A 23,669-nucleotide genomic window follows, 5' to 3' on the forward strand; every position below is an offset into this window, starting at 1 on the left:
CCTGCCCTTTGGGCAGGGGGCTGGACTCGATGATCTCCCGAGGTCCCTTCCAGCCCTAATGTCTATGAAATCTATGAAATCTATGATTTAGACTAGTGGGGTACAGGAGGGATCTGGTGTGGGAATAGTCCAGATTAAGGTTCACTCTGTGGCCTGTGGGCAACCTCCTCTATCCGACTTTCAATAAGAACAAGGTGTGGTGTGTGAGCAATCAAGGGAAGGCAACATGAGAGTTTGGAGCTGCACAGCCACTAGGAGGTGTCACAGCCACCCCTGTGGCCACAAGCCTGCTACAAGTATATTGGGTTAGCCCTTTCCTAGATTGGGTTCACCCCTTCTCAATCTAAGTCTGCACTTCCTAACATGAACTAACTTGGATAAGGTGCACAACTTTTTGGGTAATTTTAGCCCTCTGAATGCCTGCAAAAATGGGCCATTAAATCAACCTAACCCTGGTGAAGTCAATCTAAATGTAATACTTGCATATACTGAAAGCTAGAAAATGTTGGGATCTGGGGGTCTAGTCTTGAGTCATTTCTACATTAGAGGTCAGAACTGGAAATAATAATGTCCACATCCCATTGATACAAAATAATTCTACTCTCTCCTTTTTTTACCAAGTTCAAAAGTACATTTCTATAATATAAATGCTAACAAAATTGTTGGTGACACTGATCTCATAATTAGCAGACACAGCGAAGAGTCTGAACAAACTGATCTAATTTGCTGTACAATCCAACAATCCTTCTGCCTTAATCAAGTTAAAGGTTTGTTTTCTCTAATATTCATATTTATTCCTTTATGACTATATGTTGGCAAAGAGTATTTTGGGTTTGGTAAATCATTTATTTGAAGAACAAAATTAACATGTCTATAGTAATTCATTTTGTTAATCTAATTTCTAGTATTTTACAGGTCACATTCTCATTACACATATTGGTCCATTTAGACGTTTTATCTAAGAGACTCACAGGGAAGATATTAAGTTTATTGTATTGATTATTCCTTACCACATGTAGTATAGACTGCATTTGTTGCAAAATTAACCATCTCATATATTATTTTAGGGAAGAAATTCAAGTTTTTAAAATATAACTGGATACATGTGGGAGAGGTTTTGAAAAATATCACTTTGTCTGAAATATTTTGATTATTATTCAATTAGCTTTGGCTCCAGTATTGCAGATATCTCCAGTTGGGTGAGAGGCAGGCAACCTGGGGAGACTCCCTATTGATTTCAAAGAGGAAGAGCAGAAAAATAAGGATGAACTCTTCCAGGTGCAGTTCTCCGAAGGTCCATGTGACTTAGAAGCATAAGGCCCAATGAAAGTCAAGAGGTCTTCTGCTTCTAGAGCACTTAAGCAATTTAGATATTTCAGACATGGAGCTCACTGCAAAACTGGAACATGTGTTAGGAATTAAATTTAAATAAAAATATTAAAGGCAATGCATCAGATTTACCTTTCCTAGTAGTACTTGCTCCTCTTGTTATGAATTCAATGCAAGAATGTAATCATCACTAGAGGCCCATTCATTCCTTCATATCTCCCCTTTCCTTGGCTTGAACATAACTATTTGCCTAAATAATCTTTTTTTAATAATGCATACTTATTTCTTAGCGGTCTTTTTTTTTTTACTCTTCTTTTCATCCTATTTCTTTTTTTCTTTTTCTTTTTTTTTGTCTGAATTATCAAACATATAATCAGTACGTAGATAAAAGGTTAAGGTATGTTCTAGCACAACAGTTAAAGCTACCTTAATACAGAATAAAAATATATCTTTGGTGGCAGTTAACTTTTCTTTTTCTCGCTCTCAACTGCGGTAAGAGGAACATGAAACTAAAATAGCTATTTTAATTCACTTAGAAAAGCACAAAATCCTCTGATTCTTCTGAACTAGAGTCCTATAGCATCAGATAGTGTATTCCCCAGGTGTGAAAATGACAAGTGAAGTACGGGAAAGAAATTTGTTATCAGGTCAATCTAGTTGCTTCTTTTTTTGTATAATGCAATTGCAATTACCTTTTCTTATGCTTCTGGTATATCAGTGACAACGACTTTGACAGTACAGTGCTATCAAACTAACCTTCCTCAATACCTCACTTCTGACAAATCTGCAATCAATCTGTACTTTAAGAATTAATGTTAGCTCTAACAAGAGACCAAATCAAAACATGGACAGCTTCCAGGAAAGCTATTTCCTGTTTCCATATATTGGAGATTATTTACAGTTAGGATACACTGTACACAGTTAGGGTAGTAAATCTCCTTATTCAGAGAGAGAATAATGGGTGCTGTGTAAATAGAAATACTTATGGGCAAATATTATATCAACACTGCTTTTATTTGGGACACTAAGGTGAAATATTAACAAGTATGACTTTCTAATAAAACTACTTGGTTAAAAAATGACCAGAGAATAAAATGCAAACTCTAGATAAAAGAATGTCAATGTTTGTGTGTTAATTGTCTGCTACTTTTAAAAGAACAAAGAAATAGTCACAGCTATAAAAGAGGCATCTCTTTCTTAATGTCTCATTTCAACAAAGGAACGTGTTATCCCTGTTAGGTGTCTGTCTGTTTTATTTTGGTGTTCTTTTTCAGTTAGATTTTTCATAAATTCTATAGAATTGTGAATGGCAAGTGATGGAAGGAAACATAACATGCTTATTAGTAACCAGTGAAAGAAGATGGACAAAGTTAACAGAATAATTATTATTATTATTATTCAGCAATCCTTTGACTGTCTTCCATGATGGTCTGACAAGGCCAATCAGGGATTGACAGGTTCTACTGTAACTCAGGCATGTATTTCCATGAGGGGTAAATGGCTCTGGAGTCCTGATTCGATCTGCTATGAGCTGCTTCTGCCACCCCTTTTTTTCCATCTCCTGTTGTTGTTGTGTGGTTTCAAAGTACCAAGATCCTTGCAGCAAATTCTCTCCCCATTTGGTGCGGCCCTGAATGATAGCCTCCCATGAACTGATGTCAAATTATGACTATTATTACGTATTTGACATCAGAAAATGTTCCTAAACTGATTTCTTGGATGGGAACTGCAGTATGAAGTTTTGTGAATTCTTTTCCCAGAAAAAAGATTGCTTGTTTCAAATATTATATCTTGAATTTCTTTTTTTTATTATTTCTTTTCTGATTTTTGCACTATTTCTTATGTCAGTAGCAGCTATACATAATGATTAGTCATATATCAAACTGTGGCATGGCATAGCATGGCTTGTCATAACATAATCAAAATTGTATTTTATATTTTAAAAATTATTAATGAAAGTTGTAACTAGTATTAAGCTTCTCATCATCCTTTCCTGTACCTGATGTAAAGAAACAGTTGGGCATCCCAGTCTACAAAAGAAGGTAAATACCGGAAGTACTAATGGTATAAAGAGCAGTGGGGGTAGGGAAGGCAAGAGGGTAAGGTAAGGTAATCAAATGACCTGACAGAGGAGGGAAAAGGGTTTTGTGTACAATAATTGTGTTTGCATATCTTAAGTGACAGTAGCAGTAAGTAAAAGCTATCTAAATTAACTCCTCCATCTTACCTTATTTGGGTGATTTAAAAAGAAAAAAGTGATTGTCTTGTTCTGGTTCCACATTTAATAAGGTAGCAGATGAGAAATCTTAAAGGCAGGACTTTGACAGAATCTGGTGGTGTTATTAACATTTCTTTAGCACCTATGGAATGCAGTAAAGACTATTCAAATCTGTTACACTCATGTATGTTCAAGTGCCTTCACTTGTCAGTGAAATTTCTTTGGGTTCCAGGTGACATTATTCAATTCAGAATCTGTTTTGAGATTTCAGTCTAAAACAGTTCACATTGTAAAATCTGGAAAGCCTACTGAAGAGAAGTTGTGAACACTCTGCCTTCTTCAGAAACAAGTCTTTAACTAGATAATCAAAAGAAATGCAGATCTGAGTGAGGAATATTGGACTAACCATATCATTGGATCAGTGGGCCATCTATTTTTGCATCCATATAATTTACAAGGTATTCTAAAAATCTCATAATTCACATTTACAATTGCATTTATAAGCATTTATTCCTAGTTCATCTGGTTATTATTTATGCCATGAAGAATTTTAATTAATGGCACAAGTATTTTTACTCTTAATGAGTGTGTATAGTATCCTTTCCCATTGAAGTCTACTGTTTTATGGAGTCTGGCTAAGCTCTAGCTCAGCAATAAGTATTCTGTAGAAGAGTTCCCAGATCAGATAGTTTAACTTAATATTTTCTGTTATCCTTTTTAAAATGAATAGGCTTTGAATTTTATGTTCTTGTATTATGAAACAGTAATTAGGACCGAGTAAATATATACGAGACGCTTTACTGCACATTACAGTAATCCTAATGCACAGTAAATGATCACCATCTACACATATGCAGCAGTTACTGTGCAGTAGATGTCTAATGCATTGTTTTCTTCTATCTGTAGATACAGGTACCAGAAATCAGCACATTAAACTAATGTGCCAAAGCACGTGTGTAGACACTGACTGGGAAAAAACTGCAAATTGCTCCCAGTCAGCCGAGGCAGCAGGGGGCCACAAGGGGTGGGGAGAACTGACCTGGCTCAGCAGAAGGCTGCCTCCCAGCCATGGGGAGACTGGGGTAATCCAAATTTTCACATGGCTGGGAGGAAGCTGCCTGGCAGCCGGACTAGCTCTCCCCTACCCCGCAGAGATAAGGACCAGCCTGGGACTGGCACCTAGAGGAGACTGGAGCTCCCCCTAGCTTTTGCAGGGGGGCACGTATATAGAAAAAAAACCTTTTAAAGCTGTGTTATGTCTGAATCGCTGATTCTCTGAATCAGACTCAGATTCGGCCGAATTGAATCAGGGACAGTGATCCAAATCAATGAATTGAATCACTGTCCCTGATTCAGGCCAAATCCGAATCGAATAGGGCATGTTTCACTCACCCCTACTGCATCTGGAATAGAATAGAGCATAATGCCTAGCTTAAGAGTAATGAGTTCAGTCCTACAATAAGACCGATTAACCCATGAACTTACCCCTCCGACTCCAAATGTAAAATACACTTTCAATAAGTGACTTTCCACAGCATTCACACATAACATATACATTTTCCATATTTAAAATATAGCTGGTAAAACTGCTTACTATTACATCCTCCCAAACAGGTAATTTTTCACACTAGTTGTAGATGCTGAGAGAAAACCTCCTTTGATGGATACTAGTGTCCCTGTGTAATTGTAACTCTGAATAGTATCAGAGTTTCCCTGCTGATGGGCTCATTACAAATAGACAGTTAAAGGCCCACCAAGAAATTAAAGAAAACTGGTAGCTTTTGGGATCTGTTTTATTATGTGGAATTATGTTAATGAGGTCCCAAAGAGAAAGCTCTGAAGCAGACTTACAGATTTATAGATTAATAGATGCTAGGGTCAGAAGGGACCTCAACAGATCATTGAGTCTGAACCTCTGCCTGGGCAGGAAAGAGTGCTGGGGTCAGATGATCCCAGCCAGATGCCTATCCAGCCTTCTCTTAAAGACCCCCAAGGTAGGAGAGACGACCACCTCCCTTGGAAACCCATTCCAAATTCTAGCCACCCTTACCGTGAAGAAGTTTTTCTTGATGTCTAGCCTAAATCTGCTCTCTGTCAGTTTGTGACCATTGTTCCTTGTTCCCCAAGAGGTGCCCTGGTGAACAGAGCATCTCCAATTCCTTGCTGTGCTCCCCTTATGGAAAGACCCAAAAGTTAATTTAGAGGTTACTAAAATTTGGCTTTATGTAACACTGGCTCAGTGCTGGGCCAGGCCTCCCCCTTTTGTGCTACAGATGCTTCCTCAAACACTTGCTATCCTTCCATTCTTCATGTATATCTTGGAAATGTATAACTTGGAAATATTATTTTCATGCCGCCTGTTTCCATATTCATTGTTCCATATTCTTTATTCCGGTACTAGGTCCGTTTAAAACTTTGAGTGGAATTGTTGCTGATCATTTCCACATCCAGTTCTCCAAGGAAGACAGACATAGGGAATTTTGTGTGAATCTATTTGAAGTATTAGTTATTCAAAGGACTGACTGCTGATGATCCACAGAAGCATCCTGGTTGTACAAATGCTTTTGGTAAAACATATAAAACACAAGTCTAAGTAGGTTCAAATGGGAACAGCTTCTTGAACAAATCTCAAGGAAATTTAGTTTGGACGTAGAAAGTGTCAAGGCAAGTATAAATGAAGCAGAGGATGGGTAGATGTGAGTGATGTAAAATAGTATAATTTACAGTAATCTGACATTTATATGCAGTGTAAAATTAACACAATTTGTGTGCTAAGGCAAATGAAAGATAAAACCAAAACACTTTTACATATGCCAAAAAAAAATAAATCAATTGAGTTCTGATATAGAAAATAAAGTAAAAGACTGCAACTTCCACTGACTTCATCAAAAATGTGCCTTCTTTTCCCAGGGGCTGTGCTTTGTCCCTAGAGAAGAAATAAATCAGAATAAATTACATACAGCTTAAATAGTGATGATGTGATAAAAAAGCAGAGCCCCAGTATTTTTGAGAGACTATAGCTTTTTCATTTCCTCTCATGTGAAATATTTCATTTACTTTGCTACAAGTACCTTCCCTCATCCTTAGCAGGGTAACAATTTATCTGTTTTTGTGGAAACACTCCATGAATTGGAGGATTTTATGTAAAACTTTCCAGGCAGCAATCAGCCTCAGTTTCAGTACAGAAACTACACTCTAAAATTGCACTAGAAGCCTGTTATTGGCCAAAAACTTACTGCATAAAGATGATGTATGTTTCCTCCTCCCTATCTTCCGCTTAAACTTTTGAAGAAAAAAGGAAAACAGTTGTGAAATAAACAACAGCTGCTCAGGGCTCAAGCTATTTATTTGCACAATTATCCACTATTCAATTGAGTGAATCCTAAAGAACTGTGGCAATTATGCAATATTCCAACAACTCCATCAAATAATCTCCAAGGTGATTTCAGCAATGTTTTTCAGGTAATTGATGTTGCAATTGCTGATATAAGCCTTCAAAATGGGAGGCATAATATTATGCCAAGCATCGTGGTACATGAAAGCCCTTGAAGTTCAGTAAAAGTGAGCAACTTTTTAAAAATCTAATTTTATACATTTACAACTGAATTGTACACTGTTACAGTTAAAGTTGTGGGAAGAGTCCCTCCCATTAAAACATACTAATCAAATCAATAAAGACTGTTTTTTATTATAAAACGTAGTGGTTAGCTGTTTATTAATTCAGTGCTGTTTATATATCAAATCTATTAGAGAGAAAAATATCTGGAAAAAAATCCTAGCTATAAGCAATGATAGAAACTTTAAAACATCTAAATTCCCAAAAGCCATTTTCAAAAATAGGGGCAGGCAATTATTTCAGCTGGAGGGCTGCTTAACAAGTTTGAGTGAGCTGTCAAGGTATCCCTGATGCTTGATAGTTGCCCTGCCCCTGGTTACCATATTGGGATCAGAAGTTGTGTCCTCTGATGCCTGACCTTTGCCACCAGAAGTCTTTCTTTTGGGAAATACTCCCTTTGGGAGGGAGGGTTGCCACTTAGAACCAGAAGAAAACCCAAATCATACACTAGAAGTCAAATACCTATTTAAAACATGTTTTAATTTTATTACAAAAAATATTTGTAATGATTTGTGTTTGTGTACTGTATATAGAAAGGATTGGATAATAACTCAAAAATAAAGTCTCACTCCTTTATATTGTATGTGAGGGGTGTGGGGGGGGACTGTGTGTATGGTGGGTTGTGAGGGTAGTGGGGGGATTGTGGGGGACATAGGATATGTTGGAGTGTGTTTATATGTGGGGGGTTGTGGGGGCAGGGTGTGGGTGTGTGAGGTTTGTGGTATGTGCAGGAGAGTAGGGGGGTATGGGGACCCCCCCACACACTCCCCCATATGCCATACAGCCCACACTGCCAGCAGCAGGTGAGGGAGCCTCAGAGAGCTCATGCCTGGTACGAGCACTGGCACCTGGTGGGGCACAACTCTGACCAAGGCCAAATATGGTGGGGGAGGGAGAAGTATAGCCTGCCCAGCTATATCTCTCATGGGAGCTTTGTACTGTGTGCCTGCAGCTCCTACACTCACACCGGGGGAAGCCCTGCTCTAGACTCCACAGGGAAGCAGGGGATGGGGCTCCCTCCACTCCCAGCAGAGTCTGCAGACCTATGCAGTATGGGGCAGGGAAAGCAGCCAGCTCCAGGATGGGTCTTAACCCAGTGTGAGTACAGGAGCTGCAGGCATGCAGGCCCTGCAATAAGGGAGGCAGCAGGAGCCAGTTAGGGTTTGGGCAGCATGTGGTTCTTGACTGAATGGCTGGGACCATGCAGCACAGCAGGAGCCGCATGGAGTCCGCTGGGGTGGCCTGGCTCCTGCTGCATTGGCAATCCTCTCCCCTCCACCCATTGTTATCTGATTCTCCACTCCTGGGTGAAAGGAGGTGGGGAACAGCCCCAGGGTCCCAGGCAAGAAGCCTTTGCTAGGGAAAAGCAAAGGCTCAGGTTGGAGGCTCAGGGTGAGGCAGGGTGGAGCTAGGCAGGCTTTGTTGCTGCTGCTGCTGGGTACTGCTGCCAACTTCTTCTGGTTCCTGCTGACACTGGCACCTTGTCTCTTTAACAGGCAACCAGGGACAGATAAATAGTAATTTTCTAAATGTTTTAGGGGATCCATGGGCTGGATAGAATGGCCTGGCAAGCTGGATCTGGCCCGTGGGTTGTATTTTGCCAGTCCCTGTTCTAGAACAAGTTCTTTCTTTATCAAAGGGTAAAGAGCAAAATACTATTAAAACTCTTGCAAAATCACTTGCTTCATTTTCCTGAGTTAGTAAAGGTGCTCCAAAACCAATAGGCTTGCCTACTTTTTAATAAAAATTTAGCTCATAATATATATGAATTATTAGGATGTTATGTTAAAAACTTACAAACACTAGGAGGTGTTTTTATTATAAATCTATATCTTCTTGATGCCTTCTAAATTGTATCCTGTTTCATCCATCTTAACTGTCAGTTTGGCTGTAGGGATGTCATATCATTCATTTTGCTTGTATTCTAATAAGACTGTCGATGCAAATTAAAAGCCATAGCTTTTCAGTTCTGAAACACAGACAGACTAAGCAAAATGCTGTCAATAGGCTGTTTATTCTGTTCCATGTCCCTTCCCTAGGAAGGCATCAGATTGACTCTTGTAACTTAGCCTATTGATTCAGCTCAGGGTTAAAGAAGGTGAATCCTTTGCCTATTTGCATCTTGTCATTCAGTGTGATCCTTCCTGGAGTCATCTTTAAATGTAAGCCTTGACTTGCAGTTTCACATGCAGTCAGTTGATTCAATTAATGCAGATGTTTAATTATAAACAGTTGCCAACCTGTAACCATTTTTTTTCTTTCCTAGGATAACATGATTCTAGCTGCTGAGCACCATATTTTTTAATAAAATAAACAACAATGAGGTTTTTGCAAATGGCGATGTCAGCAATCTATATTCTCTATAAGGAATCTAATTACAAAGCGCATATAAGTAAGTAGCTACTTAGAAAAAAGGTTTTGTACAATGAAATCACAGATTTGATATTTTTAATTTCCTTTTGCAACCTAATCATACAGGGGACAGAAAAATAAAAGATTATTCTGTAGTGAATTAGCTTTTGATTAATTTTAAGTGAAACTTAGGTTTATCTATTTTTTTAAAGCTGCTACTTAGGGGTGTGTATACACATACTAACTTTATGACAGTTAAGTCAACTTAACTTTTTAAAATTGACTTAACTGCCAGAATGCACACACATATGTGGAGCAGAGTCAACTTCAATACAGTACAAGATAATGCACATCCAAGGTGTATTATTTTGAGTTACATTAGTAAAGTTGACTCTGCAGGGGAGGGCTCACAAAATTGCTGCCACCATGTCAAGGATCTGTACGTGTGTATGCTCCAACTTGGCTTAATTTAAGTTGAGGAAGTTAAGTCAACTTAGTTAAGTCACCTCTTTTAAGTCAACTTAAACTTGTTTACACATTAAGGTCCTAAACAGAGAAAGTGTAATATCATTCAGCCATTTTATATCTATAGATACAGAGTGTTTAGGACTTTGCTCTTTACCTATTTTATTCATCACAAGGTAATATGATTTCTTGTATACTTCAGTGATTACTATCCAATTGGACTGCATAAGAAAGCCAAGATGTCCTGAGGGGCTGATTGTCATAGAACTTCCAGCTTCCGTGAGACATGACTAAACCCTATGCTCATATTAAGCATTTTACTCCATTTCGAAGCATACATTTCCTTATTTAGGTTTCTGTATTCCGTGAAAGGTTTGCTGTGACCAGGAAAACCATAATAAATTCTGGCATCATTTGTGGATTTCTCATGCACCTAACATTTCCTTTGAGGCCAATAAGATTATTTGGTGCAGAAGAAATGAAGGTACAAGCCTTTAAGTCGTCACTGTTTACCATAGGGAAATTGGTTCATTTCATTGTAGCACAATATGACTTCAGTAAATGCCCTGTAAAACATGCATATATTTATTCAAATAATGACAAGCTCATGTTCTGCTTCCATTAGTTTTCCAAAGTTAGACCATTAACAAGATATTAAATCTGTTAAAAATCTATAAACTACAGTATTCAGCATACAAGTAGAAATCAATTATTGTTTCCTATTAAAGTAGGAGTTATGGACTATTAAGAAATGTCTCAAATGGACCAAGGTTATTACTAAAAAAAAATAATAATGGAAAACATTCTAACTCAATATGCTCATGAACTCTCACAGCAGAAGCCTTAATAGTCAGTATTTCAAAATGATGTAGCATTACTAATCGATACAGAGGTAGAAATGACCATCAGATTTTATCAGGCCACTGTGTAATGAAAATTAATGAAGTTTATGAGGAAGTGACACATGTTCACACATTTGCAGATAGGATAAAATAAATGAGTTTGTTTCATAATAGTGTATAATTAACTAGTAAATCTGAAGCTATATCATATTGTCATTGTGCCGCTCAGCTCCTTCTGTACAGTGGGTTTCATAGAGGTCTCTACCACTCTCTCACTACTGACAGAGCCTTCAGAAAAATCATAGAAGATGAAGATGGTCATGTAGCCAATTTACAATCTACATGGAAACTCCTATGTGGACTAATTTGAATTATTTTTTTAATTAAGGTCTTGAGAAATAGAACTAAATATATATATATTTTAATCTAAGGGTCATACATCCACTGCAGTCTCTCCAACTACTAACTCTTTAACAAAAATCAAATTTATAGTTATAAATCCATAGCACTTCTTACTTACGGTTTTCTTAATATTAAAGTGATGCATTGATTGTTATAGTTATTAGTTTTACTATCTGACACGTCGCCATGAAATCACTTAAAAAAATTCTATCTTCAGTGGAACTGGATCAAGCCATTAATTCCTTTTTAATACTCTATTCTAAAAACAAAACAAATAAATAGTGTACATATATTTTATAAAAACATGTGCAATATGTATTAAACATCACAATACAACGCAGAGTATTAAAAAAAAATTAAGCACCAATTGTGGGTACATTGCAGTCAGACATTTAAATCATAAAAACTAACTTGGGAAAAGATCTTGAATGAAAAGGATAACTAGCCAGTAGACCTGTGTGAAGCAGCTAGTATTCATATTGGATTCAGCTGACTCAGGGGACAGTGATTCGATCTGGTGATTTAAATCACTATCCCAAATCAATTTGGCTTAATCTGATTCAGAGATTCGACCACTGCTGAGTCAGCTGAATCTCTGAATCAAACAGCCCCCATCCCCTGCCCACTCTCTGAACCCCATCAATGGCTGCCCCACTTGGCCAGCACTCACCGGCTGCTGCCAGGTGAGAGGAGGGCTGATCCCCACTGCCCTGCGCTGCATGGGGGGCTCTGCAATGACCCCCCATCCTGTGCCCACTCTGCCAGCGCCACCCCTCCCCCATGGCTGCCCTGCCTATCCCCAGCATCCCAGCTTTAAAAAAAAAAAAGCCTAGGTCACACCAAGGAGGAAGGTATCCATCTTAATGGGTGAAGATGCATTCATGTTACATTGACCAAAATACGCAAGAGGTAGCCTTGGAGAGCCCTACATAAAGATTTTTTTTGGTGGGGGGAGTTTTAAAGTAGTTAATGTCCTGAGGTCCACATTTTCAGGACTGAGGAGTTGTCACAGCTGAGTGTAGTAACCAGAACTCCTTCTTTATAAGGAATCTGAAGTCATTTTATATAGATGAATTAGTACCTCTCCTATCTCAGATCTCTCTTCTACTTTCTTCTTTCCAACACCAAGGCTTCTCAATGATAAGGCACAATAAAAAAAAAGAGTATTGCACAGTTCACAGAAATTCCCAGTTGCCAGCATCTGACCCAAAGGCTTTCTAAGATTTGGAATGTTCTCTACTTAGCACCAGTCAAGCGCCTCTAGATTCCTTCTCCCTTGCTTCAAAGACAATGTATGCCTTGACAGCCAGTAAAGAAATTTACAGCATTTTTTCTCATTCCTTTGAAAGCTTCACCATAACCTCTCTGTAGTAGCAAGGCCTTTTTTTATTAGTTATTACATCATTGCTTATACTAGAAAATCTCACAAGAGGCTTGTGAAACTATTGATAAATTAGACTTGATTCCTATGAAAAAGCAATTTCATGCGCTAATACAGAAAAATAAAATGTGTTTAGAATTTATTTCATGAAAAAAGGAAATACAGCATTGTATAAAGTGAATGGTGTCATGTCACTGGAGTAGAATATAAAGACTCAAGAATAGATTAGGTTATTTTTAAGGCTAGATATATGACATGCGAGTTAAACATAAGGAATAGCAAGGTTAAAAAAAATGCAGGTGTTTTTCAGAGTAGAACATCTACCTTTTTAAATATCAAGAAACAAACTTGTAAACTGGGAAGGGGCTTTTTCTGTGACCCCAGTGAAAAATAAAACGGCTGCAATCATTTTAACCAAAAATCAATTTAACAAAATCGTTCAGTTGGTTAAAAATCCCAGACACAAAGTCTTTGCTTTACCTTTTTTTGAGGTCCCAAGAGGCCTGGGCATTCAGTGCCAAGACTCAATAGCTAGAGACAAACAATCTTGTTCCCTCACCAATTCCCACTTTTGAAAGAGGAAATTAGACCTCACGCAAGTACCTTTTCACCTACATACATGTTCTTAGTGAGTTTCATCCTGCTGGCACTAATTATTCCTCTATAGATGGATTTTGGAAAGCATTTCTATTCTTTATTATAACCAAGAACTAGTGGCCTTGCTAGCAACAGATTCAGCAAGATGTTTCTTTGCTTGAGAGCAAGTAGTATATTCCTTTACTTAAAAGAGGTAGAACTGGGCAGAGTAAAAAACATTTTTAATTTCAAAATGTTTATACTCATAGTTGGTCAAGTTCCTTCCTTCCTCCACATGGAAAATATAAATAAAAAACACACTATGGAAATAAATATACATTTCACTGAAAGAAGTTATTTTTCCTTCCTTTCTGACTGTGTTTTATAACTTTTTATTAAGTTTTACATGGCGAACACCAAAACAGCCAACCAAATAGAGTTTCCTTACTGTGTATCTGAGGAAAAGATTCACATGAGTTGAGCTAGAAATGAAACTACTTATAATTTCACTATTTTCTGGTAAGCAAGTAAATAAATAGGCAAGGTAGTCGATTTCCTTAAAGAAGGGGCACCCAGCCCTGTTAAGGAAGTTGAGCTGTGGGGCATTCTGCTAATGGGGGACTATCAATTGGGAACTTTAAAAACTCCCAGAAGAAAAAGAGAGAGATGTTAAGAAGGTTTAAGGGATGAGGTTGTTCTAAGGAGAAGCCAGGCTGCTGAGCTGGGGAAGAAGACAGAACAGAAAGTGGCTCTTTCTCTAATGGCTGGAGAAAATGTTTTCATTTGTTTAATTTGTTAGAAACTAATGTTCATTTTATAGAACTATAACTATTTAAAAAAAACTATTAACAGAGCTAACCTTCCTGAAAAACAAGTAATAGGATAAGTGACACATTCACACACCACTCTACCAGCTGGTCCCTGAAATGGGATTTGGATATTTGCCATTTGAAGCTTTTTACTGCAGGAGCTGGAAATCCGATAGCGACCTACATTTAAAAGTAAGAAGCCCATGGGTGTTTAGACATCAAGTTAGTCAAGAAATTTCTCTTCTTGCAACCAACATAGGCTAACTCCTCAGTGACTGTTAACGGATACAAAACCACTGAAATCAATGGAGTTATGCCGGTTTATACCATCTAAAAGCATGACTTCATATGTACATTTGCTAATAGAAAAATAAGGCAGTTAACATTACAACAGTAGAAGAATTATTTTCCTATTCTGACTGAAGACAGTAAAATGGTCATAATACAGATAAGCATGAACTAGAAAGAATATTATATATGTACATAAGATACAGTTCATGTAATAATCTATATTTTATAATTAGATCTATTCATCTTATTCAAATCTAAGATGATCAAAAATTTAAGATGACCCCCCCCCCCCCAAATAGTTAGAAACCATGCATGGAAAATTTACAAATTTGTTATAATATTCCAGGTACAGAATCTAAGTATTGGAGAATTGTCTTAAATTCATGCCCACAACTGCTATAGCAGGGAAAGCAGTGGCTGGAGTGGCTGGGGGTCAGGCGGTCCTCTTACCCTTTGCACCCCCTACCACTTCTCTCTGCAGTATCCCTGCCCCTCCTACTACCTAAATCCCTGCTACAGCTCCCTACAGCCTCTGTCTCCTGCAGTCTTTGCTTCTTCGCCGCTACTTCCCAGTCTTTGTCCCTTCCCTGCTCCCTCCACCCTCACCTTACTGTCAGAGGCTGCTTGGACTCTATTCTTTCCCTTGGATGCAGCACATGGAAGCACAGCTCCTGCCAGACCATGCAGCAGCACCAGCACTGCTGATTGGTTGGGCAACGATACTGCAGTCCCCGCCCAGCATTGCTGATGGCAGGATACAGAGTTCCATGTGCTCCACGCCTGGGAGGGAATCCAGCCCAAGCCAGAGCTGAACAGAGACTGACAGTAAGGTGGGGAAAAGATGATGGGGGGGAGGAAACTTTGTCTTAGATTCACATATGTTTTCCTTATACTGCTTAAAGTATTAGTACAATATAAAACCATTTAAACCTTCAATAAATAAATCCTCATATATCTAAATTTGCTGTAAATTTATTTATTTATTTTTATTTTATGGGAGCATATTGTTTTAATGAGAGGGGAAGTTCATAGGGGGGACAAGTTCTTTGGTTTGCTAAGACCATTTTGCTGCGCCTACATGGCAAAAAAGTGACCTTAAAATGACTGGAGAAAGTTAATGGTTTTCTGCTTCTTGCCATAGCTACCCCATTCTAATATGTAACACAAGGCATGTCGGGGTGAGTGGAGTGTGGAGTAAAACTTGATTATGCTTGGTCTTCCCCTGCTTTAAAGTCCATTATGGGCCCCTGTATCATCAGCAAAAAAGTACCCCAATTACTTGTACCCCAGAACCAAATAGCTAAGGATGAGGAAACTTTAACCTACTCTGTATAGTCAGCAGTTTCTACTATTTTCACTTGCATTTTGTTCTCAAATGAAGAGTCAGGACTAGCTATATATTGCAAACTAGAGTTCTTTTCTGGCAACTATATCTCAGATTCCAGTGACTAATATTTTTCTTTATTGGTTACCTGCAGTTCAGAACATTCATTCAAAGTCAGGATGTTGCTATATGAAACCCCCAAATCTATCAATATTATCTTTCTTGTGATGTAGAACTGACAGCACATTGCTAAATTAATAATGGCTTTGGAGATTGATAGAAGCTGTCCAGTGCTGAAATAAACTCCGTCAAGTACAGAAATATAGTAAGGGTTTTTTTTCATCATTAAGAGAATCCTATGCCAAATGGAGGCCTTTTCATTTAGGGATAAGGAAATCCGGGCTTTGAAAGAAAAGAAAGGAAAGGAGTGCAAGTTCTCTGATTGTTAAAGGTAAAGCTGTGTCATTTAAACCACAGCCTTCCATTGAAGGTCAAGCAGAGCATACTCTCTGTCACCTTACCCAAGAATGAGCCCCAGGACACCAATTAAGACTTTTTAAAAGACTGCTTAGTGCCACCGGTGTGACAGCCTTAATATGAACCATAATCTGAACCATAGCACCAACATTCCTAGCATGATTTCAATTCATATTTTTTAATGATTTGAATAGATGTATAGTTAAGTAGGCGAATAAATCTGACATAAACTGATCGGTAACTATTGAGAATTGAGAGAAAACTGCCACTGATAGTCAGTTATGCTTTAAAGGGCTAACAGAGGGTTTCTTCCTGTGAAGAAGTTTGTAGCAGAAACTATCAAAATGGGATACTGACCTACATGGACAGTTTTGTTGACCAGTATAGTAGTTCCTAAAGATGAATGGTTGACTGAACCAGGTTTTAAATGGCTAGAAATTCAAAGGCTTATCTGTCACAGTCACAAAAGCTAAACAGTATCTGAGTTTGACATTTAAAGATTCTTTGGCATCTGAACACAACTGTAAATATGCCTGAGCCTAGGCAGGTCAGGATTCAACATCTGACTTTCCCCAGGGTACTAGGATTACTGTTTCCAATCTTTCTTAGAAAAAAAAAAAAAGAATTTTCATTAGAGATGTCATATTTTATCATAGGCATTGACTTTGATTGCAAAGCTCTTGAGATAATATCTTTCTTTGATCTTGTAGTAATCAACAGAAGGATCAAAAGAAGCAAGATGAACATTTTTGGATTGGTTGCTATATTATGGGTTCACAATAGAGCCAGAAGGTACTATTTTATTATGAGTAATATAAAATTGAGGACAACTTCAATGGATTTCTGCTGATTTACACCAGCTGAAGATTATACCCATAGTTGCAATTCCTAGGAACATTTTTTAAGGCAGACATGCCAACTCCCAAACATTCCATTTGGGGAAGTGTACCTAGCATCCCTTAATTTTCTTATATGGTTTCCTATGCAATTTCTTGAACCAAATTCTTTTTACTGTCAATAATCTGCCACTTCAGGATTGCACTGGTATAATTGCCATTTAACTGCTGTGTAATCTTATTATACTCCACAAACTTGGTGCCATATTCTACCTGAGAAATAGCTGTATTTTAGTGACAGGCAATATAATTTATCTGGATAAGTTTGTATATTGTTTTCTTACAATTTATAAAGCATTTTGGGATCCTGTGACATGAAAGACACAGTATAATTGCAAGCTTATTACTATTGGTTGCTGCATAATTTAACTACCAGGAAGCGACTTTTCCACTATATGCCAAAGTGAAAAATAATTGTATATCAAATATTAGATTACTACAAACATAAACAAAGACATAAATGAAAATTAGCCATGATTACAAAACCAAATTATAATACAAAATTTCATAAAAGAGGTACAGTATTACTCTAATATGAGTGGAAGCTTGACAGTTCTCGTTAAGTATGGTTGAAATTTATTCTCTGTTGTATTTCAAAGGCCACAAAGTTGCCTTTCATTTGTTTGTTTGCTTGTTTGCTTGTTTGCTTGCTTATATTCAATGATTATGATAGGAGTTTTATTCAAGCATACAGATTTTACATTTTCTCTTTTTTGAATTTCTTGCACATGCAACAAATTCAAAAAAGGCGATTCTGGGGAATAATCAGTAAGGAAATCACAGATCAGTCAATACAAAAATGACTAACAGTGCATGTAATCTGGCACAGATTGAGGAAAGCACTGACGCTTATGTTCCTATGAATTCTTTCTCCTCCTGCCAAAACGTTTGGGGATCAGCAGCAAGCTTCTGTAAGCAGTTTTTGTCTGCTTTCTGAAAGGACCCAGTTTGAGTCCAATGTAGGGAGGTTATGTGGTTGGTATTGATGAACTGTAGAAGCAGGCAAGATACTGTAGTTTATTTTCCATTTGGATGTACACTTCTACTTATATTTTTATTTAAAAATACTGTTAAAAAGAAACCATCAGACATCATTATCTTCATTGTCAACCTCTGTGTAAAGCTTGAAAAAGAGACTCTCATAACTACAGTACATCAATACAAAAAAACAAAAACAAACAAAAAACCTGTCTCTCGACCAGTTTCCTTATAGCCAACACCGCTATAAATATAGTAGGCCTCTGCAATTACGCATTTAACTGGCTAATTGCAGAATTAATTTAGACCGGCTACACGTGTAAAGTAATTATCACACAATTAACTGGTTAATCGTGCAATAAATTAAGACCAGCCCCAGGTGCAAAATAATTATCACAGAATAAAAATGACTATCCAGCTATAAAAAGAGCCAACCAGCCATAAAGTTATTGCTTGAACATGTTTAACAACTCCGTAACTGGTTTCTATCCAGCTTTAATTTGAACTCACAGTGGGGAAAACACAAAAGCCCAGAGTTTGAATTCTAATATATACAATATTTAAGTTTGTGAAGACTGCCACCTTGGCAGACTACCCTCTCTCTGACCTTACCCAATGAAAGCAAGATAATTTATCTGCTGACATCTCTCTGTCATCTGAGAATAGAAGGCCAGGGATTGTTTTAAGTGTGGGTCAAAATCCTGAATGGTCTCCATGGGAAGGTAGACATGTGGAATTTTTCCTTGTATTGTAGTGGAAGAAGCAATAAGCAGACATACATAGCCTGTTTATACTCATTTCAATAAAAAGCAGGTCATACCAGTGACGTGTGGTGTAAGTTAGGGAATGTATAATATGTACATTCTGGACCACAGTCTACCCTTCCATTACAGCAAGTACTACTTACTCTGGGAGCATGCTTACTTTCATTTCAGATTACCATAGGTAAAAAATGTAACTAATTTATCTGACACCATCACAAACCTTATGTATTTATCATCACAATACCCCTTTAAATTATAAAGCACTTATTCCCCCTTGTACAAATACTCCTGTAAACTATAAAACACTTATTCTTCTGATGCCGATCAATGGGAAGTCAAGTCATGCAGGAACTTAAGGCAATGCTGGAATATAACTCAGCTCCCCTAAATTCCAGTTCAGTAGCTTGACCACCGAACTGTTCTTCCCCTCAGTGTAAATATTCTCATCAATTATTATTCTTACGTGTAAGGATAGTCATATATGATGATCCCATCTCTTTTTGCTGACTGTTCTCCCACAACAAAAAAGTTACTTCATTAAAATACCAAACAGGTTCTAATACAAATTCAAGAAGGCAGCCTCTAATCCAAGGAAAAATAGCACGGATATAATAAAATTAATTAATCATATTATTAATCTTAACTAATCTATTAATTCATCCTAATCTATTAATTTTAATTTCTACTAATTTTAATATAATCAGTTAATATTAACTCTTAATCTATAACTCCTATGAACTGAGATGTATATTCAGGAAGGAAACCAATACTGAAAAAACATGAATGCACCTGATCATATGCTAAAGTAAGAAGAATCAAGAACTTGACTTTATATATTTTCCATGAAGAAAAATGATAGAGTCAGTCCTAAGAACTTCTCCCCATCCTGGGATCAAAAGTTTTGATGTGCTTAAGCCAGTTTTGAGGCATAGCCAAGAGGCTGCAAGGATTAAACCCTACCTTCCTGAAAAGCTTCAAACAAAGAATGGTTACCCATTTCAAAGTGGGTAATAAGAATGCTAGAGAACATCCCAAGCTGGAAAATAAATGTATATAGGGTTTATATATGTATGATCAGAATAAATAAATAAATAGAACATTCTTGAAATAAGGATTTGTTCCATCTGAGAAGAAACTGTAATCAACCACATAACCAGCAGTCGGGGCTAGCTCACTCCAGACAGGAACAGACCATATTCAAGTTATGAATTGGCATAGGCAGTGGAGGGTGGGGATGCGGTTTAGCATCCCCCAAATGCGGGGCAATAGTAGGGATGCAAGGCAGTTCAGGCCATGGCTTCCAGCAGCTGTAGCAGGGGTGAGGAAGGGTGCATGCACAGTGGTGATGGAGGGAGTGGGGCTGGGGCTGGGGCTGGGGCAGGCTCTACACAGCTGGCATGGGGTGCAGGAATGAGCTGTGAGCAGCACATCCAGGGGGTGTGGCACCTGCTGCTACATGCACCCCTGGAGGCATGGGGGGGCATGTGCCCTTGAATTTGTGTGGGGCAAGGGCAGGATGCCCTTGCCAGGGCTGTGCTAGGATCTTTCTGTTCGGGGAGGCTGTACCAGGCTGTGTTTGGGGCAGATGGTGGCAGCACTGGGAGGAGTGGTTATAGGGGGACTGCTGAAGCCACCCCAAAATGTGCAGTAGCCCAGAAGAGCCAACAGCTCACAACCCACAGCCCATCCTCACACCATGCACAGATCCTAGGCACACAGCCCCCATGTTCTTCTGGGTATGCATGCAACAGTAGGAGCCTCCACCACCTCCCCGCGCTGGGCACACCCCAGCAAGCCACTTGCGGCTCCATCCCATGCCCTTCCGTAGCTGTGCAGGGCCTGCCCTTGCCTCAGCCCTGCTCCATCCCTCACCACCATGGGGGGTGCAGATTGGGCGGAGTAGAGATTGGAGGAGTGCAGATCAAGGCTTCAGTGGTGATGGAAGAAGCAGGACGCAGGCAGGAGCAAGGAGCTGCTGAGGATAGCAGTCTCCTTTAAGTCCATTTGTGGCCACATGCCGCATGCCAGCCAACAGTTCTGCTTGAAGATCTACTGTGATAGGCTTCACTGGATTATGTGCTCTCTGCTTCTCAGACTTCTGACCCTGCTTGACTGCCTCTGGACTCTAGCTTTTGGGAATTCAGCTTCTAATTCCTGATACTTGGCTTGGAGTGTGATTTGGGCTCTGCCATCCTCCAGTGGCAAAAGCACTAGAATGGATAACCTATATCCTGATTCTTACACAGAGGGGTTAGAAGCAACACTAGAATCTTTTTCCAGCAGGATACTGCTGGCTGTGACCAGCTTTTAAAGGATTGAGTGGATGGAACCTGTGCCTGTGGGGCCTGTTTCCCTTCTGGCTCAGTGGTTAAGTTGCTGTGATCTGTGTTCATTAAAATTGAAGTTTGGTAGAAAGTAAGTACTAAGATCAATTTCTTTAAGGAGTATGACCTGCTTCTCCTTTGTAAATAAATCCTACCTCCCAGGCTGGAAAGAAAATAAAATGGAGGGCCACCGCTGGCACCTAAGACACTAGGAAGGGTAAGTCTCTGTGGTTACCTAGAAATGATAATCATGCCTGATTCTAACAGGTGCTATACCAGGAGAGAAAAATCTCCATATGATTTTCCCTGCACTGTTGCATATATCTGTTTCAAGAGTCCTTCTGTTCACAGCATATCACTTATTTTAGACACAAAGTTATTTTTCACATGCATTATATACAGCAACAACAGCAAAAACCCTTATAAGACTGAGATTATAAAACCTGCATTACATTATGAAATCTACATCATTTTAGACTTTCAAAGAATTTTTTTTACTGCTTCTCTTTTTCCACCTTCTTACATTGAGTCTAGTATTGGGAAATAAGCCATGGATACACACCCATTTTGAACTGTCTGTTAAAGATGAAGACCCAAGCTAAGTCTACTGGAAAATATGGGACAAAACAGGCTGTGGGTGGTTTTTTTGTTTTTTATTTTTTGTATCTTCGCTTGTTAACAAAACTGGTGCATAAACACTCAAATCTCATAGCAACTCATGTTTGCCAAAACACAGCTCTACACATATACAGGAGTACATACACACACAGTTGTACCCTGGAGCAGTGCAACTACATAGCACACAATGGTCATTTTTATAAGCTAACTGCAAGTTTATTTGAAGCTATATGATACTTTAATCCTTGATGGCTTTTTACATTGGTATTTACAGAGGTTTGGATCTGTTCCATTATAACTGCCTTTGAGGGCAAAATCCAAGCAAAAGCATATCTTAGAATATACAAGCTGGGCTTTCTAATTCAGGTGGATTTCAAGTAACAACACTGAATTTTGGCATGCCAGTACAGAACATGTTCCAGATTTGTCATGCAATGTCAGTTATTTTTGCATGTCACTGTAGAGTGCTGAGAGATCCATTTCATTTGTGCTGCATTGTAAGTGATAAAATGCACAATTATAAAATTGGAGTAATTGCACCTCAGCTGAAGAAATTCAAGTGAAAAGATCCATTTCACCAGTCAGAATTCCAGGATGTTTAAGCTGAATTTAATGAAATCTGTCATACTTTTGAAGAAATTGCTGGTGATTTTAACTTTGGAAGTCTCTGCTAAAGTAAAAAGCAAGTTGAAATTCTTTGGCTAAGATTTTTAAACCAGACTCAGGGTTTTAGACATATGGAAAATTCAAACTTAAAGCCCCTCAATTGCATTGGGAAAGGGAGGGAAGAAGGGCAGCACCAGCACAGACTTTGTTTTGTCATCCAGGGACACATCCACACATGCAAGCACGTGTGCTTGCAGCAGCTCAAATAGAAAAGGTGCAAATTTGAGCTCAGGCTTTTTGCTTCAGCACATGTGCTCGGACATGCACTCTGTTGTGGAGAAAATTGTGCCACTTGGGGCAAAATAACCCTGCCTAGCTCCTCCCAGATCTGCAGCCAAGGGGATGGAGAGCCTGAGGCTAGCACCTGTGCTGTCCCCAGCAGTATAAAAAGCTGCCCTGTCCAGGTTCCAGCAGTAGAAAAAGCTGCCCTGGCAAGTAACTCAGGGCTACTAGCTCTCAGGAGCTTCTGGGGCCCAGGTAATTGGTACCTGGGGACACTACCCCTTGTGCCAGCTGGACTGCTGGAGCAGCCCTGAGAGTTCCCTGCACCCTCTACCCACTGCAGCAGTCTGGCAGTAGGGGCTGCTGCCTGGCTGTGACCTGTTGCGCACCTGCCAGACCCGGATGGGGACTGCACAGCCAGCAGAGGCATCTGCCCCTCTGGGTCAGCTGTCAGTGGACTGTGATGGCAGGGTTGGCCTCTGTGCAGCACTACTGCCACATGTGCCCCCTGCCCAGCAATCTGGGCAGCTATCACCTGGAAAATGTTCCAGGTGTTGTGGCCTGCTTTGAACTGTCAAAGCATGTCCTCCTGGCCCCATTTGGCCAGGAGGTCAGCCACAGCCAGTTGGATCCAAGGTGCCAGGTAGGGTCCTCCCACTAGCAGGAATTCTGGTGTTTCCTATTGGAAAACTGAAAAATCCCTGATAAAAATATCCCAAAGTCACTCTGTAAAATACCCCGCAATCCATGTTTCTCCACAAGTAAAACAAAAGACCACTATAAAGAGAGAGAGAGTGAGACAGAGACAGTGATCAGTTGGACAATGTTTTATTGCTATATTTACTGTGTTAAAGCATGTCTCTTATCATCATAATAAAGCAAATTCTAAATACGTTTCATGAATTCATGAATATATATTTTGCTGCCCTCCCACAGGGATGATGGTCCCCCCACAAAGGTTATGGCCCCCAACAGGGGTTCAGTCTCCACACAAGGGCTATGACCCCCAACAGGTGATTTGGCCCCCCAACAGGGCTACGGCCCTCACACAAAGGCTATAGCCCCCCCAGCAGGACCCAAATGGCCCCCACAGGGGCTACCACCCCCCCTGCAAGGCCC

The 23,669-nt window shown here is 39.1% G+C and overlaps 1 long non-coding RNA gene across 1 annotated transcript in view; it reads left to right on the forward strand.

The window, feature by feature from the left end:
- The first annotated feature begins 23,146 nt into the window (after nucleotides 1-23,146).
- The window catches only part of LOC109307622, a 13,947-nt gene continuing 13,424 nt past the window's right edge, over nucleotides 23,147-23,669 (forward strand). The window contains exons 1-2 of the long non-coding RNA XR_002100319.1: nucleotides 23,147-23,160; nucleotides 23,356-23,365. This is a non-coding gene — a long non-coding RNA (uncharacterized LOC109307622). The remainder of the gene's footprint in view (nucleotides 23,161-23,355; nucleotides 23,366-23,669) is intronic.

The sequence above is a fragment of the Crocodylus porosus genome, unplaced genomic scaffold (assembly GCF_001723895.1).
Source record: "Crocodylus porosus isolate Cpor-Errol unplaced genomic scaffold, CroPor_comp1, whole genome shotgun sequence".
NCBI lineage: Eukaryota > Metazoa > Chordata > Crocodylia > Crocodylidae > Crocodylus > Crocodylus porosus.